The sequence below is a fragment of the Neoarius graeffei genome, chromosome 7, assembly GCF_027579695.1.
Source record: "Neoarius graeffei isolate fNeoGra1 chromosome 7, fNeoGra1.pri, whole genome shotgun sequence".
Classification (NCBI taxonomy): domain Eukaryota; kingdom Metazoa; phylum Chordata; class Actinopteri; order Siluriformes; family Ariidae; genus Neoarius; species Neoarius graeffei.
This window is the reverse complement of record NC_083575.1, coordinates 43,205,558-43,221,201: the sequence shown is the minus strand read 5'-3', so window position 1 is coordinate 43,221,201 and position 15,644 is coordinate 43,205,558.

Sequence of the window (15,644 nt, the reverse complement as noted above, 5' to 3'; positions counted from 1 at the left end):
GGATTTAACAATCCAGCCTTTTATCAGCAGCTCCTGCACATATTTACCTCCTTAAACAGTGGCTTTGGGACTGCCGAGTATGCTCTCTGAACAGGGATCTCATCTGTGAGGACAATCGACATCTGCAGGCTTGGTATGCATCCAATATCATCACTGCCACGTGCGAAAGCTCCAGCTTCTTCACACAGCATTTTGTTGACTTTCTCCTTCTGTTCATCATCAAGGTGGCTGAGGTCTATGGGAGGTTGCCATGGTGATGGACTAGTGTCAGCAGGCTTTGATACCACACTGTTAACAGTCACAGTGGGCTTGGGTGTTTCAGGTAAGTCTGTTGTAATCACTTTTTCAACACAGTGGATGCTGCCAAGTGCTGTCATTCTTGGTAGAGTGACTGTGTGTTTGGTGTTGTTGCCCACAGGTACAGCTATGTATGGTTTTCTTGGATTTTGTACCTCCAACAGACCTTCACCCACATCCAGTTCTGCCAGCTGCACACTGTTCTCATCAGGCTCAAACAGGAAGACTGCATCAGATGTACTCATGTGGGGAGGGACTTGGCACTTGACCCATGCCACCTGACCTGCTGGGATGACAGTGTCCTGTCTGCCTGTCCGTAGGCGCCCGCACTGCACGGAGGGTTTGCTGGCCTGGATGAAGCTCACCAGTAGCTCTGCTTTTTCTGCTGGTATCAACAAGGCATTACAGAGTAGGATAGTGAGGGTTGGAATCAGCTTTTCAGGTTTTTCCTGTATCATCTCTTCCAGCACACTGAAACCCAGCAGTGGTCTCTCCAGAGCAAGGCTGCTGACAAGAAAAGGCACAATGATTGATAGATTAGGATCCTCATTTCCGATCAGGTTGACTGTAAGGGCAACCCAGCCATCAAACGGGAGGACATCCCCATTCACAGCATACACCTTTAGCTCTTCCTGATCACCAGTAATGTCACTGAGTGGCCTTACAGGAATGTCAGGTAAGTACGTACTCTTCCAGTCTCTGTCAATCATGCTTACTTGAGCTCCAGTGTCTAACAGAGCACTGACTGCTAAGCCATTTAGGTTACAATGGGTGAGAGCTCTCCCTCCAATGAGTTTGGCTAGGTGTTCCCTTTTGCTGTGAGGTAAGTCATGAGTGAATTGAGTGAATGTCTTGTTCGGTTGTTTTTGTCTCTTTTCCATTATTTTGTCCTTTGTTGAATCATTTTGCTTGGTCACGCTTTCATTTTCAGGCTGATCAGTATGACAAGTGTCAAGTTGGGACGATTGCTGAGACCCGGTCACTGTTTGTCCCTCGACAGGGACCGGCTCCAGTTTCCCTGACGGGTTGGCCTCTTTAGACAGCCAACTGCCCGGTGCCCTTCTTCACCACAGTGGAAGCAATGAGGACAGTCAGGACGATTTTGCTCCACACACTTGTCACAGCCGTATGGTTTCTCTCTCCTGCGGTCTCCTCTGCCTTTCCCATTGTGGCTTAACTGTCCGGCAGCCTGTGTTTGCATTGACTGTCTCATGAGCTCAACCACACCTGTAAGCTGTTCAAGTTTTTCTGTTAACTGCTGGATCACATCTGTTTTTGGCTTTTTCTCCTCCTTTACACTGGGAGACTGTACCACGCTGACTTCAGACTGAGCACTGTGAACATTTGTGAGTCTTCGGCGAGTGGCAGGACCTAGCCTTCGCTGCCTTTCACTTTCATTGCACATGATTCTCTTCATCTGTTTCAGAATAACCTCATCTGACACTCTGGTGTGGCTTTAGCTCTCTGCGGACATCTTCATGCTTGTGACCTAAGCCCTGATACACTGTGTGGAGAAACACATCCTGCACTTTGCTTGCACTATACTTGACATCTGTGTCAGCATGTTTGGAGGCCAGCATAATCTTCTGTTTGAGTCCTACTGTATGACTCTGTACAGGAACTGTTGGGGTGTCTCATTGTCTTTTTGTTTGGTGCACATGAGCTCCTGGAACAGCTTGGTGTTACACTGCTCACCCAGGTGGGAATGGAAGAAGGCTTTTAATTCCTCTACTGTCAGATCATCTTTATTCATTAACATGTCTTTAAAAGTTCCAGGTTTGATGACTCGTAGGACAGCTCTTACCACCTCTGCATCACTGAACTGCTCCTTTAAGCCCTCTTCCATCTGCCAACAGACACTGTTGTAGCTGAGATCTGACCCTTGGTCCCCTATCTGACCCCCCTGAATCTTCAGTTCCCTGCGGTGAAGGTAGGACAAGTCTCTTAAGGAGAACAACTTGTCATGTGTGGGGGGTGCAGCGTTTTCACTTCTGGTGCCTGCTACATTGCTGCTCTGTGAGGTGAGTTCTGTTTTTTTTGGATGACTGTGGTGCCAATTGTGGACTGGGTGTGCCTCCGTATTACATAATTTTCTTGCTCAGCTCCTCATAACTACTAAGTATTTTCTGTAGCTCGATGTTATGTGTGTCATCAGCTGTTGTGAGTGTCATGTGGGTTGCACTAGCAGTCCCAACATCGGTAGAAGCGCTATCATTACTTGGGTTAGTATCATGTGTATCAGTTGTTACAAGTACTTGTGGATTACGGCCCCGAATGACTGTGTCGATTACCTCCCTCAAAGCTAACAAATGTGCCATCCCAGTATCCTCCAACCCAAGTAAAAACTCACTGGACATGAAACTACACATGTACTCAAAACACCCCTCCTCATCTGTTGACTTGACGCGAGACTGGTCCATTCTTGGCACTGGATCCGTGGACTTTGCAATCTGGAATAGTTCATCCACAGAGAGGGTGAGCAGGGTCTTTTTGATGGACCACACCAACTTTTGCCTCTCACCATCCGCCATAACTGCTTCCCTATTCCTCACACTTGGTCACAGGGTCCAGGATCACAATTCATGCTCTATTCTCGATGAGTGGTGTTTTTGGCACAGTTATTGTTCTCTGTTCATTATGAGTGACACAGTTAACCTCTTTATCAGTAAACAGGAACCTGACACTGGCTGCAGCTCGCTGGTTGGATCAGGTCGCTTGTGGTCCAAGGTTGCAGTATCACTGGATCAGCTTCCGGCCACCAGGTGGGAGCGCTCCCGGACGAGCCCCCAATAAACTGTTACGGGTACCGGCGGGTACCACATATACAGCTTATGATCTCTCTGGAAACAGGAGAAATGAATGAGACAAAGAAACTCCACGTCCTTTCTGTCTTCTTGCTCAGCAGAGAGAGGAGGATTTATTAAAACATTCACAATTTAAATCCTCCACTGTTATACTGTCAATACATATACACCCAATGTTCTCTATGTAAAGAGACACAACTTCAAAATAAAATACCATTTATCTTTGTCATCATTCAGCCAGTACTGAATTATAGGTTTTGTTTGATTACTAAATCAAAATTGACAATAACCACTGTTACATATAAATATAGCTTAGACTACAAACCACATATGCTTAAGTGCATGTTTCCTGTTTCAATTTTTAAATCCTTTACTCTTCTGAAACTGCATGAGCTTACAGATTTTTAACTTGTTTTTAACCAATTTTTACATTATGAAATATAAGGTTTTTTTTTACATGAACTTTCACAATATCACACACTTGAAAATATAAAGACTTCCTAAAAATGTTCAAGGAGCTAAAAATAAACCTCTGACTGACGTGACTTAAGTTACAACAGGTGACGTCATCAGGCGCAAAAATGCGGCTACTACTTTGTACGCATATGTCCACATATTCGTAACACAAGCTTATTACCAGACATTAAAACATTCAGCGACATGTTAACATATTGCGCTTCAGTTACTTAGCTTAATTTATTATTTCACCAACCTGGAAACAGGAGAAATGAATGAAACAAAGAAACTCCACGTCCGTTCTGTCTTCTCGCTCAGCAGAAAGAGAAAAGCTGCAAAGCGAACCAAACTGACGTAAAGCCCCTGGGGCCACGTAAACACCACACTGCCCCCTGCTGATGAACACACATTACTTCTCCTGATATGTACATCAAATACTTTAGTGCAATGTTAGCGAATACAGGTTGATTATCCCTTGAATAAACACTCAAAACATTAATTATGAAATTACAAAAACTACCACAAATGTGATAACACTTTAGTGGGCGTTAGCAGCTATATGGATTTCTCCATAGAAATTAGCATTAAGCTAACCAATCGGGTTCTATTAATTTTAATGTACAGTGTCAAGTAAATGCACTCAGGAAACAAATGTTACTAAGATATATTTTGTATGTCTGCTTTACAGTTTTACAGTGAGTCTTAAATAAAGCTTTGAAGAGAATTTCGGCATCCTGCTTTTCATGGGAAACCTGTTATCTATCTGCCAAGCTTGTAGCCACACATACATGAGCAGGGGCAGAATAATAATCAATACATACTTCGAGAAGAAAGAGCAGCACAGGGTGATGTTTCAGAGTGGAGGAAGATCTACACAGGTGGACTACATACTCTGCAGAAGGGGTAACCTGAAGGAGATTGGAGACTGTAAAGTGATGGCAGGGGAGAGTGTAGCTAGACAACATCAAGTGGTCGTGTGCAGGATGAGCTTGAAAGTGAAAAAGAGGAAGCATGAAATAGTGGTGCTGAAAGATTAAGAAAGATTAAGTGGTGGAAACTAAAAGAGGTTGAACATCAGAAGGAGTTTCGGGAAGAAATGAGAAGAGCATTGAGTGGTCATGGAAGTCTGCCAGAAGTGTCACGGAACAGACGGGAGAGGAGATCAAATGCACTCAAACCACAGTTTATTAATAATAGGGGAAAGAGGAGTTGGAAGAATGTGTGTGGGTGAAGTCCAGTGGCAGGAGAACTGAGAGGCAGGGATGGCTGGTGGTGACATCTGAGGTCTCCCATCCAAGTACTGACCAGGCCCGACCCTGCTTAGCTTCAGAGATGAGACGGGACCAGGCGTAGTCAGAGAGGTGTAGCTGTAGGGCTGAGCAAGCTGGAGATCAGGCGAAGGTACAGGAGGGGCAGGCAAGAGGCAGAGTCGACAGAACAGAACGCAGATCAGGTTACCGGGGCTGGAGAGCAGACAGAGTCAGACAGAACAGGAAATCTTCAGGAGTCAGAGTAGTAGGAACACAGAGCAGGTTATCAGGCTGAGAGTTGCAGACGATCTGACACAGGCTAGGGAGAACTGCAGCTTAAATACACACGGGGAGAGCAGGTGATCGGCAACAGCCAATGACAGTCACTGAAAGATAATAAGAGGAAGTGAGTGCGGGTGTGGCTGGTAATGCTGAGTAGAGATGTTACCTGAAGAGAGAAGCCCACAGGTAGGACCATGACAAGAAGATTGGAATACTACTGCTGCACTAGTAAGAGAGGCAGCAGGGAAGGCGCAAGGGTGGTCATCGGGAAGGAAGACAAGGAGACATGGTGGTGGAACAAAGAAGTGCAGGAAATTGTAAAAGAGAAGAGGCTAGCAAAGAAGAATTGGGATGATCAGAGAGACGAGGAAAGCAGGCGGTTATACAGAGAGATGAGACAGAAGGCAAAAAGAGTGGCAGCGAAGGCGAAAGCAGATGCATACCAGGAGTTGTACGAAAGACTGGAGACCAAAGAAGGAGAGAAAGACCTGTACAGACTAGCTCAGCAGAGAAACAGGGAAGTGAGGGATGTACAGCAGGTAAGAGTGATGAAAGATGGAAATGGAAATGTGCTGACAAAGAGAGTGCATTAAGAAGGTGGAAAGAGTACTTTGAGGATTTATTAAATGAGGAGAATCCAAGAGAGAAAAGGTCAGATTCATTGGAGACAGCAAATCAGGAAGCAGAGTTGGTTAGTAAGGATGAGGTGAGGGCAGCCATGAAAAGAATGAAGACTGGGAAAGCAGTCGGACCAGATGGTATCCCGATTGAGGCTTGGAGATGTTTGGGTGAGACGGCTGTGGAGTTCCTAACGAGATTGTTTAATAAGATCGTAGAGAATGAGAAAATGCCAAATGAATGGAGAGTGTGCTAGTCCCAATATACAAGAATAAGGGAGATGTACAGAGCTGCAGTAATTACAGAGGAATAAAATTGATGAGCCACACCATGAAGCTATGGGAAAGGGTATTGGAGGCGAGATTGAGAAGAGAGGTAGCAATCTGTGAACAGCAGTACGGGTTTATGCCAAGGAAGAGCACGTCGGATGCAATTTTTGCTTTAAGAATGTTAATGGAGAAGTACAAAGAAGGCCAGAGAAAGCTACATCATGTGTTTGTAGACCTGGAGAAGGCATATGATAGAGTGCCGAGAGATGAGTTATGGTATTGTATGAGAAAGAGTGGAGTGAATGAGAAGTATATTAGAGTGGTGCAAGACATGTATGAGAACAGTGAAACAGCAGTGAGGTGAACAGTTGGAACAACTGAATGGTTCAAGGTGAAGGTGGGACTTCATCAAGGATCTGCTTTGAGTCCTTTCTTGGTTGCTATAGTGATGGACAGCTTGACGGACGAAGTGAGGCAAGAGTCACCATGGAACATGATGTTTGCGGATGATATTGTGATATGTGGTGAAAGTAAAAAGGAGGTTGAGTTGGGTTTGGAAAGATGGAGGTATGCATTGGAATGAAGAGGAATAAAGGTGAGCAGTAGCAAAACAGTATACATGTGTATCAATGAGAATGGGGATGAGAGTGTACTGAAGATACAAGGAGTAGACGTAAAGAAAGTTGGTGAATTCAAGTACCTGGGGTCAACTGTGCAGGAAAATGGGGGCTGCGATAGTGAGGTGAGAAAGAGAGTGCAGGCAGGGTGGAGCAGTTGGAGAAGGATTTCGGGATTCATTTGTGATAAGAAAGTCCTAGCAAAAGTGAAAGGTAAGATGTATAAGACAGTAATGAGACCAGCTGTGATGTATGGATTGGAGACCGTACCCTTAACGAAGAGACAGGAGGCAAAGTTGGAGATGGCGGAGTTGAGGATGTTAAAGGAACAGTCCACCGTACTTCCATAATGAAATATGCTCTTATCTGAATTGAGACGAGCTGCTCCGTACCTCTCCGAGCTTTGCGCGACCTCCCAGTCAGTCAGACGCAGTCAGACGCGCTGTCACTCCTGTTAGCAATGTAGCTAGGCTCAGTATGGCCAATGGTATTTTTTGGGGCTGTAGTTAGATGCGACCAAACTCTTCCGCGTTTTTCCTGTTTACATAGGTTTATATGACCAGTGATATGAAACAGGTTCAGTTACACAAATTGAAACGTAGTGATTTTCTATGCTATGGAAAGTCCGCACTATAATGACAGGCGTACTAACACCTTCTGCGCACTTCGGCAGCGCATTGATACAGAGATCAGATATCAATGCGCTGCCGAAGTGCGCAGAAGGTGTTAGTACGCCTGTCATTATAGTGCGGACTTTCCATAGCATAGAAAATCGCTACGTTTCAATTTGTGTAACTGAACTTGTTTCATATCACTGGTCATATAAACCTATGTAAACAGGAAAAACGCGGAAGAGTTTGGTCGCATCTAACTACAGCCCCAAAAAATACCATTGGCCATACTGAGCCTAGCTACATTGCTAACAGGAGTGACAGCGCGTCTGACTGCGTCTGACTGACTGGGCGGTCACGCAAAGCTTGGAGAGGTACGGAGCAGCTCGTCTCAATTCAGATAAGAGCATATTTCATTATGGAAGTACAGTGGACTGTTCCTTTAAGGTTTGCAATGGGAGTGACAAAGTTGGACAGGATAAGGAACAAGGCAAGGTAAGGCAAGTTTATTTATATAGCGCATTTCATATACAGTGGCAGTTCAATGTGCTTTACAGAGGTAAAGGCAAAACAGTAAACAATAGAAAATAAAATTACATAAAATAAAGGGGGAAGAAGGGAGAAAAATAAAAATAATATAAGAATTAAACAATAATAGAAATAAAATAATAAAATTAAGTAAAAGTTCAGTAAAAAACAGCAGAATAAAATGGAATAAAAGTTAAGTAAAATTTAAAACATGCAAAGACTGTAAAAGTTAAGTAAAGTTTAAAACATGTAAAGATGATTGTTACGTTCCCCGCGGCAACTAGGGGATGGGGGGAAGCAACAAAGATAAACCAGAAAAACCCGGGAGGAAAAAGAGGACAAGGAAGCGGACTCAAGGCCAAAAATGGAAACCATTTTTATTCACAAAATAGTAGAAAAACAGCTAAAAGCACTGGTCTCCAAACAAAGAAAAAACAAACACAAGAGCCAGGTTTTCTCACCAAAACGACAATAAACAAACCACAACCAAACAGTTCTGGGATTACGCACGCTCCTTTTCCCTTAAAGGAGCAGCGCACACTTGCTAGACGTAGCTCACAACTCTCTCTCTCCTAACTGTCACCGCCACAGCCCACCGGCTCACACACCTCTCGAAAGGCGTCTCCCTCTCACTTTTAAACATGGCCCCTTAATGAGGTGAGTGGGAACAGCTGCGTATAAAAGAAAGGGGCGTCCACCTGAGAGAGAAAGAGAGAAAAGAAAACACGCACCCACACATAACCACACACACGACCCCTGGCACCAGGGTCGTAACACCCCCACCCATAAAAAACAAACCCCCAGTTTGTTTAGGAAAGTGGTAGGAAATACCGGTTTACAATTTTCAATTCATTACCTCACCCACGGGAGAGCGCATCAGCTACCACATTATCAACCCCTTTTTTATTTTTGATCTCAATGTTATACCCCTGCACCAACAAAGACCAACGCATCAACCGTTGGTTATGGTTGTACATCTGGGCCAGAAACACGAGGGGATTATGGTCAGTGTACACGGTCACTGGGAGTGTACTTGAGCCTACATAGACCTCGAAGTGTTGTAAAGCAAGTAACATGGCTAGGGTTTCCTTCTCAATGGTGGAGTAATTCAGCTGATAGGATTTGAATTTTGCAGAGAAGAAACACACTGGGTGAGGAACCCCGCTACCATCACTCTGGAGCAATACCGCGCCAGCCCCGGACGCACTAGCATCAACTTCTAGCTGGAAGGGAAGAGAAAAATTAGGTGCAACAAGTACGGGGCACTACACAAGAGAGATTTAGCTGCTTCAAAAGCATGCTGACACTCTGTGGTCCATACAAAAGGGATGTTCGGGCTACACAGAGTAGTAAGAGGGGCAACTACAACAGAGAAATTTTTACAGAAGCACCGATAATAGCCTGTCATGCCCAGAAAATGGCGCAGCTCACGCCTGGTGGTGGGAACTGGATAGGCTACCACAGCCGAGATTTTAGCCTCCACCAGTCAGACCTGCCCCTGCCCCACCTGTTTACCCAGATAGGTGACGGTAGCCTTGCAAAATTCACACTTGGCAAGATTAAGAGTTAGATTCGCATCCGCCAGCCACTGAAATACTGTCCTCAAGGTGGACAGGTGGCTCAACCACTTACTAGAATACACCACCACATCATCGAGGTATACATTACACTGTGGAACATCACCCAATACTTGGTGCATTAAGCGCTGGAAAGTAGCGGGCGCATTCTTTAACCCAAAAGCCATGACTGTGTACTGCATGAAGTGGTCAGGGGTCACAAAAGCCGAAATATCAGACGCTCGAGGTGTTAATGGAACCTGCCAGTACCCTTTTAAGAGATCTAATTTTGTGATGTAAATGGCCGGGCCAATACTGTCCACGCAGTCATCAATACGGGGGAAAGGGAAACTATCGGACACCGTAACCGCATTTACCCTCCTAAAATCGGTACAAAAACGGGGCATTCCATCAGCTTTTGGCACTAACAAACACGGGGAACTCCAGGGGCTGCAACTAGGCTTAGCTAACCCATTTTCCACCAGGTACTCCACCTCAGTCTTCATTAGCTGACGTTTATCTACTGAGCATCGATAGGCATGTTGCTTAATAGGAGCAGACCCCCCCACATCAATATCATGCTGCAATACCTTAGTACAAGACGGCACATCCCCAAGCAAGGTAGGAAAGGACTGAAACAAGCTCAGAATTTCATATCGCTTTTCGGCTGGAAGGTAAGAAAGACGGGAGTCAGCATCCGACAGAAACTCAGAATTTATTAGTTTACCACTCTGTTGGCCACCAGAGGGCACATTGAGTCCGTCATCTGCTGATACCTCAGCACACACCAGGGAAGCCGGCTGTTCAGCGCTACCCCGCACCTGAGACGGTTCTCTGGGAAAATAAGGTTTTAACATGTTTACATGACACAGTCTTGTTTTTCGTCTACGTTCAGGGGTGCGGATGATATAATCCGTGTCTGATGCTTTTTTGTCTATCACATACGGACCCAGAAACCGGGCGGTGAGAGCAGAACCAGGCACCGGTAGCAACACAAGCACTTGGTCACCAGGGTGGAATTGGCGCACCACCGCCTTACGGTCATACCGCTTCTTCATATCCTCCTGGGAAGCGGAAAGGGCCTCCCTTGCCAATGAAATGGCACTATGTAATCGAGCTCTACACTGTGACACAAAATCTAAAACATTAGTTTTAGGAGGGGAACTGGTCATGAACTGGTCTTGCAACACTTTTAAAGGGCCACGTATATTGTGGCCAAACACCAGCTCCGATGGACTAAACCCAAGTGACTCCTGCTTAGCATCACAGATAGCAAAGAGCATAAATGGCAGCCCCTCGTCCCAATCCTTCCCAGACTCATAGCAATATTTTTGCAACATCAATTTTAGAGTTTGGTGCCATCGTTCCAACACACCCTGTGACTCTGGGTGGTAAGCGCTACCTACGGAATGGGAAATCCCCAAGGACTGCAGGGCCTGTCGGAATGCTTTTGACATAAAATTCGTGCCTTGATCTGTCTGCACGATATGTGGAAGGCCAAAAGTGGTGAAGAACTTTAGGAGGGCTTTACTCACCACCAATGCAGTAATTTTCCGAAGAGGAATAGCTTCAGGAAAACGAGTCGCGACACACATCACCGTCAATAGGAACTGGTTACCGGATTTAGTTTTTGGTAGGGGACCCACACAGTCTACAATAACATGCTCGAACGGCGCACCGACAACAGGAATGGGACACAGCGGGGCTGGAGGAACCTTTTGATTTGGTTTACCAGTCATCTGGCATGTGTGACACGTTCGGCAAAAACGGGCTACGTCCGCTTTCATTCCAGGCCAAAAGAAATGTTTTAAGACCCGATCATACGTTTTAGTCACCCCCAGATGACCGGACCACAGATGTTCATGGGCCAACGACAACACATGCTGCCTACAACCCTCCGGAACCACTATTTGATGGACCGACCCCCAGTCCTCATCCACCCCTCCCAGTCGAGGAACCCACTTCCGCACCAACAAGCCATCATCCAGTAAATACAACGATTTTATTTTATTTCCACGATTATCATCACCAACAACAGCAAAACACTTTTTCAAAGAGGGGTCAGCCTTCTGAGCTTTTATAAGGGCGTCCCGACTTAGTGGCAGGGTGACATCAGGAGTGGTAACCGTCTCCACTACCTCTGGCAACTCAACAGAAGGGGGCAGCTTGTTCTCAAACAAGGTGGTACCAAACAGAGAGTCAGACAGATTCACTTCCCTACCTTGCTTACGGGCCTGAGCTCTGGTCAAGACACTGATGCCGAACACATCTGGGTGTTTTTCAGCTAAGACATCAGGCTCATGAATAGAGATAGGAACACTCACAACTTCCGGAGAAGGGTAAACTTTCCCACCTGCCAAATCATTTCCCATAATAAATTCAACACCTATAGGGAAAGAGGCACGAGCAGCCACCGAAAAAAAAAAACAGTTACTAACTGTGATCGCACATGGACGCGGTGGAGAGGCGCAGGCACAAAACTCATCCCAATCCCCCTAACCACAGCACTCACATCACAGGCAGACTCTTTATTCAAAGGTAAAACGCTAGATAATATAAATGACTGGGAACCACCAGTGTCACGGAGGATGGTAACCAGACGCTGATCCTCCACTCTACCTGTGAGGGACACGAACCCACGAGAAATAAACGGTTTAAAACACTCGTCTGACTCGGGTATGGCAGGACACTGACTGGTTGGTGACGAGGCCATCGTTTTAATCAGACCCAATCCTTTTGGTGGTTTCGGCGCAGCCCCCTGCTGCCTTTGCTTCAGCGCCTCACAGTCCGCGACCAAGTGGCCCGGCTTGAGGCAATAAAAGCAGGGCTTTCCCCCTCTTGGGCCCTGAGCAGGTGGACTGGAACGGGGAGCTGGACCCACTGGCGAGTCAACAGCCTTGCGGGAAAAAGTGCTGGTGGAAAAGGGATCATGCCGCTCGAAGTTGGTTTTGTGTGTCAACGAAAATTCATCTGCTAGCACCGCAGCCTGCTGCAGTATTGACACCTTTTGCTCATTTAAGTATGTAACAATACGGTCAGAAACACAGTTCTTAAACTCTTCCACCAGCACCAGTTCCCGCAAGGAGGTTACATCCCCAACTTTACATGCGGCACACCACCTATCAAACAACACACCCTTTTCCCGTGCAAAGTCGGCATAAGTTTGGCTATGGTTTTTCCTGAGCCCCCTAAAGCGTTGGCGGTACGCCTCTGGCACCAGCTCATATGCCCGCAGGACAGCGCCTTTAAGTTTATCATATTCTAGGCTATCAGTAACTGAGAGTGACGCGCAAGCTTCTTGGGCTTTACCACTTAGTTTGCACTGTAGCAAAACTGCCCACACCTCCTGTGGCCAGCTTAATGCTACAGCGATTCGCTCGAATGCACTAAAATAGGTTTCAACCGCAGCCTCGCGGAATACCGGGAACAGGGGAATGTTTTTACTCACATTAAAGCCCCCTCCGGTCAGAGACGGCGGCAACTTGGTCACCACCCCCGACCCTGTCTGTAGTTCCAACTGCTTCATTTTAATCGTAGTATCTGCCTCCAGTTTCCTCAATTCCAACTCCCTCCGAAGTTGGAATTCCCTCTCACGCTCCTCCTTCTCCAGCTGGAGGAGAGCGAGGTGAATTTTTAGCCGAGCGTCAATCTTCGAACCAGGGGAGGATTCGACTGAAAAGGGATCAAATTGCGGCAGAGTGACCGGTTTCTTTTCCCCCAGCACACTGGAGCGAGGGGTCAACCCAGTCGGCTGGGCCTCAGCCAGCTCCTCCAAAAGAGAAGAGGGGCGGCTCACCGCAACATTTGTCTCCCCAATACCACTTGTGAAATCCCCGGGCGCCAGGCTAAGCACCCCCTTAGCCACTAAAGCCTCCGCAACCGCAGCCTTCAGGTCACTCTTAAGGAGAGAAAATGGGACAGAGACACCATAATGCCTGGCGATTTCGAATAAGTCCCGTTTCCTACACGCCTCCAATTGACCCCACGTAGGACCGACTGCAAACGCTGCTACATCAAATGTTGCCATGGCTAACAGTAGCGCTACAATCACAAAACAAGAGAACAACTAACCCACTACACAACACAGACCCACCGGCTAACAGTTCACCCCCGGTTCCTACCTAACCAACACTTCACCTACCTCAATCTTCTCGGAGCGTGCCGGGCTCGAGGTGACTTTAAAGGCTATCCCTCGGCGGCCGGAGCCCCGAACGCCTACCCCCACCAGGGAAATATATCCCCACCCAGGATTACTCCAAAAACAAAAAAGGCAAAATAATAAACGAGTGCCTGATGGAAAGACTGAAATCAGCCTAGCTGGACACTCACCTATCTCAATCAGGGAAACTGTCAAAAACCATACACACGCCGGTGATCCACAACCAAAACCCTCTCCTTCGATGGAGCGCTCCCGGACGAGCCCCCACTTGTTACGTTCCCCGCGGCAACTAGGGGATGGGGGGAAGCAACAAAGATAAACCAGAAAAACCCGGGAGGAAAAAGAGGACAAGGAAGCGGACTCAAGGCCAAAAATGGAAACCATTTTTATTCACAAAATAGTAGAAAAACAGCTAAAAGCACTGGTCTCCAAACAAAGAAAAAACAAACACAAGAGCCAGGTTTTCTCACCAAAACGACAATAAACAAACCACAACCAAACAGTTCCGGGATTACGCACGCTCCTTTTCCCTTAAAGGAGCAGCGCACACTCGCTAGACGTAGCTCACAACTCTCTCTCTCCTAACTGTCACCGCCACAGCCCATCGGCTCACACACCTCTCGAAAGGCGTCTCCCTCTCACTTTTAAACATGGCCCCTTAATGAGGTGAGTGGGAACAGCTGCGTATAAGAGAAAGGGGCGTCCACCTGAGAGAGAAAGAGAGAAAAGAAAACACGCACCCACACATAACCACACACACGACCCCTGGCACCAGGGTCATAACAATGATGATATTTATCAGTTAGCAGAAAGCATCTAAAAACAGCTTGGTCTTTAATCTAGATTTGAAGTTGCCAACAGCAGGAGCATTTTTGATGTCCTCTGGGAGTTGGTTCCATAGCTGTACTGCACAGTAGCTAAAAGCTGCTTCACCACACTTTGTTTTAACAACAGGTTTTACCAATAAATTTTGCTGATGTGATCTGGTAGATCTGATTGGGTTAGGCCGCTGCAACATATCAGAGAGGTAATTGGGCCCTGTACCATTTAGAGATTTGTACAACAGCAGCAATGCTTTAAAGTCAATTCTGTAGCTTACTGGAAGCCAGTGAAGGGACCTTAGAATTGGAGTAATGTGCTCTGTTCTTTTTGTTCGTGTGAGAACCCTAGCTGCTGCATTTTGAATCACCTGAAGTCGTTTGATGGTCTTTTTTGGCGGGCCTGTGAAAAGGCCATTGCAGTAGTCAACCCTACTAGAGATGAAGGCATGTATAAGTTTTTCCAGATCATTTTTTGACATAAGTCCTCTTAGTCTGTAAATGTTTTTTAGGTGATAAAATGCTGATTTAGTGATTGCTTTCATGTGACTGTCAAAGTTTAGCTCGCTGTCAATGAAAACACCAAGATTTTTAACCATATATTTTGTTTTAATCCCCTTTGTGTCAAGAATAGTGATAATCCTGAGTTTTTCATCTTTTTTCCCAAATAGAATTACTTCTGTTTTATCTGTGTTCAGCTGAAGAAAATTTTGTGACATCCAGTTGTTGATTTGGTCGATACACTGGTAGAGACATTCAAGGGGGGCATAATCATTAGGTGATAGAGCAAAATAAATTTGGGTGTCATCTGCATAGCAGTGATACAAAATTGAGTTGTTCTTGATAATTTGCCCAAGTGGGAGCATATAAAGGTTGAATAGTAATGGTCCAAGGATCGACCCCTGGGGGACACCACAGGTCAAGGACATTGATGTTGAGGTACAATTTCCCATGGTAACAAAGAAGCTTCTATCTTTTAAGTATGAGTTTAACCAATTGATAACTTTACCAGTCAACCCAATCCAGTGTTCAAGTCAATATAGCAGTATGTTGTGATCAACAGTATCAAAAGCTGCACTGAGGTCCAGTAACACCAGGACCGATGTTTTGCCTGCATCAGTATTAAGGTGTATGTCATTTATAACTTTAATCAGCACTGTTTCAGTGCTGCGATTGGCACGAAATCCTAACTGAAAGTAATCAAAACAGCTGTTTGATATGAAGAAGGCAGTTAATTGATTGAAGACAATTTTTTCAAGGATTTTCCCGATGAATGGTAGAGTTGATATTGGCCTGTAGTTGTTCAATACTGAAGTATCCAGATTATTCTTTTTAAGTAGGGGCTTTACAATTGCTTTTTTCAGGGACACAGGAAAAAT